Here is a 5,296-nt window from a genome sequence, read left to right on the forward strand (position 1 = left end):
AACCAAAAAAAAAAAAAAAAGAAGTATTATTCTTCTAGGAAATTTTCTTTCCTTCGGATGGAATATATATACGTCAGAAGTATCAATAGTTCAATAAAAATATTGTTATTTTTTCAAAATATATTAGCAAATGATTTGTAAATGTTTTATTCGTAGAGTGGTGGAAATAATTTATTTTTAATGAGAAGAATATCCAATAGAAGTTTTATATATATTTATAGAGACGCATACACCTGAATTGGAACGTAACGTTATTGCATAGCATCAGCAAGCACTGGCGTGAAGTCTAAAAGCGATGCGATAATGTAAAATATATTTTAGACGACTTTGAGTTGGATAAAAAAGGAAACTTTTACATATTTAATTATATAAAAAGAACTCAATATTTTATTTAATTTGTGCAGAAACTTAATGCTTCTGTATTATAGCTTCAAAATCACATGATGAATGATGATGTTTTATATTATAGAGATTTTATGTCGATTTATTGTTTCAAAAGACTATACAATTAGGGTTTAGTAGATGGGATGAACTGGTTCACCATACTATATATATATAAGACATGAGATTACGAGATTGGGAGATTCTTTGAAGAAATAATGTGGATTACTTGTTAACACCTTTTCTTGAGATTGACTAGAGAGAACCACTTAGCCCTGGAGTCTAATACCGAGAATTTTATGAGTTCTTTGTTGAGGCTATGTCTCGTGTGGGACTTTAGTTGGGAAAACCGCTAATTTCCCTATAACTATTTTACTTTATAGCATTCGTACACATAATAATTATGTGTGTCTATTCTTCAATTAACAACGACAAAATTTGAATATTTTACACGAATTATATAAATCCGGTTTAAAACCACAAAATGATAAACGGTGTTACTGTTCTATTAATATATGCTGACTAGGATGCAATGTTTGCAGATTAACGCTATATAATACTACGAAACCCGAAGGTACCTCATTTAATTAAGGCGGCCCTTCAACCGCTTTTGGGTCTTTTTCGACTTGTAATTGAAAAGCTCATCCGGAGTAAGTATCCTATAAAAGCTGTTACAATCGTTAAAAAAAAAGGTAAACCACAATGAAAAACCTACTTGTAGGTGTCGTTTCAGCTATTTAAAAATAAAATATGAGAAAAAGACAAAAATATTTATTTTTCTAGACTCGAATTGACCTCTGAAATTGATAAACAACATGTAGTCAACCGAGCCAAAGTTACATTTTTATTATAAATTCGGAGATGTATATTTATATTCTTCTTTCAATAAATTAAAAATAACAACCCTAAAAGCATGATTACTAGAGGTTCTCTTAAGGATTCTCTTAATTAAAAATTTAAAAGTAATAATAAAAAAGAAAAAAACGGAGAAACGTTGGCTTCCCACAGAAACTAAGAATCATTACTCAAGATAGATGGTAGCATTTAATTAGTTAATTTTCTATTTTTAGATTTATTATTTAAATATATAATAATATTAAAAGAAAATAATTAAAATATATTTTTTGGAGCAACATTGATCGTTGCTGGGATAAAAATGGTCTAAGAAAAAAAAACTTTGTTGTTTCTTTCTCTTCTCTAGTCTATACAGCGAACCAATAGTGGACCCAAGTAGAAGTTAAGGAGGTCAACGAACTTGGGTAAAATCTTTAAATTAAGTGTTTTGCATATAAATCAATGAAGTTTCAGTAGCACAATTGGTTTTTTCTTTGTGTGATGCACCCCCAAACCCAGGTTTCATACTCATTTCTATGAGAACTCACACCACGTCCATACCATGTCCGTACAACCGTACGTCCGTACAACCACACCAAATGGGCCGTCCGTACATATTGGCTAACCAGCGAGCCCAGCCCTTGAAGTGGAAACCCTAAGTGTCTCCAAAGAATCTAGATCCTTCCTCCATGTAGCCGTTGCGAGATCAAGCAAGTGGAAGCAAACACAAGTCAAACAATAGTCACATGTTAGGTTAAGAGAAGGATGTCACTTTCAACTATGTAAATCGTGTATAGTATCTTAGAGAATATGCTTCTCTACTTTAGTCTATATTTAGATTGTAACTATGATACATTTCAAGTAAGAAAAGAGAATTCTCTTTCTCTATTTACACTTTACACTTTCGATTACACTCTCTATCTCACTCGCAAACTCTCTTCTCTCAAACTCTCTTCACTTGTGTTCATCATACTAAAACCACTCTAAACTTACATGGTATCAGAGCCTAACAGCTCCTGATCCTAAATCTCACACCCACCAAACACTTCCGCTTCAAATCTCTTGTTCTATCTCTTTCTGTTTCGACTTAGAAAGTCTCTCTTCTTTACCCGTTGGACATTAGCTTTTTAACCAACGGTTATTTCGACATGGAAGGCTCTAAGACCTTGATTGTTCCAGTTACTCTCAAGGGAGAGAACTATTTGCTGTGGGCAAGAACCACAAAAACGGCACTGTGTGGCCGAGGGCTTTGGACCCACATTACTTCTAGTGAAGCCCCAAAGGAGGCTACAACCGAAGATGACAAAGACACTGTCACTAAGGGCGAAGACAAGTGGTTTCAAGAAGACCAAAGTGTTCTAGCGATTATTCAGAACTTGCTTGATGCTCCAATACTTGAGGCCTACTCCTATTGTGAAACGGCCAAAGATCTATGGGACACATTACAAAATGTGTTCGGAAATGTTACAAACATCAACCACATCTTTGAAGTCAAGCGAGCCATCAACAACCTCAGCCAAGAGGATATGGAGTTCACTAAGCAGTTTGGCAAGTTTAGATCTCTTTGGGCTGAACTAGAGATGCTTAGGCCGGCGACCATTGACCCGGTGGTTCTAAACGAGAGGCGCGAACAAGACAAAGTGTTCGGTCTACTCTTAACTCTCAATCCATCTTACAATGACCTCATCAAGCATATCTTGAGGTCAGACAAGCTTCCAAGTCTTGATGATGTGTGTAATGAGATACAAAAAGAGCATGGCTCTATGGGACCATTTGGAAGCAACGGAGAGCTTGTGACGGCCAACAAGGTGGAGATGGCCACAGCAAACAAAGGCTACTACAAGCATGATGACAAGAATCCACCTGTTTGTGACCACTACAAGAAGATTTGCCATTTCAAGAGTCGGTGCTGGATCCTTCACCCTCATCTCTGTGTCAACCGGCCCATGTACAACCGGGGAGGACCACCGCGAGCTCATCAAGCAGCTATGGTGGGAGAAGCAACAACCTCCGAGCTAAACCATCAAGTCTCCGGAGGAAATGGAACCGCTCTAGCTGCCTCTTCCGAGCTGGTGAGGAAATCAGACCTTGATGCACTCATCAAAGCCCTCAAGGAGGCCTCTGGTAACTCCTATCTTGCTTCAAACCAAATTAAACCACTTATTGTTGGTCTGGTGCATCCCGTCATATGATTAGTGATCCTAAGTTAATTAGTAAAATTAAACCTGCTAATGGAAATGTTATTATAGCTAATGGTGAAAAAGTACCAGTCAAGGGAATTGGAGATTTAAAATTATTTGATAAAGTAACTAAAGCATTTTATATGCCAAAATTTACCTCTAACTTGCTATCGGTTAAGAAAGCTACCACTGATTTTAATTGTTATGCAATATTTGGTCCTAACAAGGTTCATTTTCAGGATATTGAGACAAGTAAAGTTCTTGGCCAAGGAGTCTCTAAGGATGACCTCTATGTGCTTGAGGACTTGAACCTATCTTCTTCTTCATCTTGTTTTAATTCGGTTGTTGTTAAATCTAATGGTACAATTTGGCATGCTAGATTAGGACACCCTCACACTCGAGCTTTAGAATTGGTGTTTCCTAATATCTCTTTTAAAAATGATGAGTGTGAAGCTTGTATCCTTGGCAAACATTGCAAGGCTGTTTTTCCTAAATCTATGACTATTTATGAGAATTGTTTTGATTTAGTTCATTCAGATGTTTGGACCTCTCCTTGCTTATCTAGAGAAAATCAAAAGTATTTGGTGACTCTTATTGATGAAAAATCCAAGTATACTTGGATAACTCTCCTTCGTACAAAAGATGGAGTCCTTGAAGCTTTTATTAGTTTTCAAAATTATATAACTAACCATTACAATGCCAAGATTAAAATTTTGAGATCAGATAATGGTGGGGAGTACAGAAGTCATGCCTTTAAACAACATCTCTCAAACCATGGCATTATTCACCAAACTAGCTTTCCTTACACACCACAACAAAATGGTGTGGCAGAGAGAAATAATCGGCATTTAATGGAGGTGGCTCGGTCCATGATGTTCCATACATCAGTTCCAAAATGTTTTTGGGGAGATGCTGTCCTGGCTGTGTGCTACCTAATCAACCGACTTCCCACCAAGATTCTCCAAGACAAATCGCCATTTGAGGTATTAAACAAAGAATCTCCACACTTGACCACTTACGAGTTTTTGGGTGTGTATGTTTTGTTTTAAAACCAAGAGAGCTGCGTGACAAACTCGATGCAAAGAGCACCAAGGGTATCCTCATTGGCTACTCTACAACACAAAAGGGGTAAAAGTGCTACGAACCAGAAACAAAGAGAGTCATGGTGTCACGAGACGTCAAGTTTGTAGAATCAAGGGGCTACTATGATAAGAGGAATTGGGAAGAGCTTAAAGAGTTGTCTCACTCACCATCTGATCGTGCCAACAATCTCCGCATTATACTTGAAAGACTTGGAGTTACAGATGATCGCACCAACCAGCACTCAAACACGCCTGACTCAACGGCGCCACCACTTGAGCCATCTAAAGATACTCCGATTGAAGATATGAGTACTGATCAAGATCATCATGAACCAGACCCAAGTGATGTTCATGAAGACATACCACTTAGTGCCGAGGCTACTCCTACAACTGACTCAGAAGAGGAAGATATCTCTAGTGATGTCATTCCACTAAGACGAAGTCAGAGACTTAAGTTTCCTCCATCAAACTGGACAAACAATCGGGTATATTACTGATATGTTACGGTTTTAACTCACTTTGACCCCGTTTATTTGATAGTTTTGTAGTTGTTTGAGTCCTTTTCAGGTTATAATAAGAGGCTAGGAAGCTAAAAGCAAGGATTGGAACAGCAGGAGCAATCGGAGCAGAAAGGAGTTGAATTGGAGCAGAAAAGCTGATTTTAGACCCAGGAGCACATGCTCCCGATTTCCGAGCACATGCTCCCAACTCTACGGTTTCATGACGACACGTGGCAAGCATCTAGGCACCGATTCCCTGCCTAATTCCCCTTATTTTAGGCGATCCTTTGTGAGAGAAAAAGGGCTGAGATCGTTTTTT

This window comes from Camelina sativa, chromosome 13 (assembly GCF_000633955.1).
Source record: "Camelina sativa cultivar DH55 chromosome 13, Cs, whole genome shotgun sequence".
Classification (NCBI taxonomy): domain Eukaryota; kingdom Viridiplantae; phylum Streptophyta; class Magnoliopsida; order Brassicales; family Brassicaceae; genus Camelina; species Camelina sativa.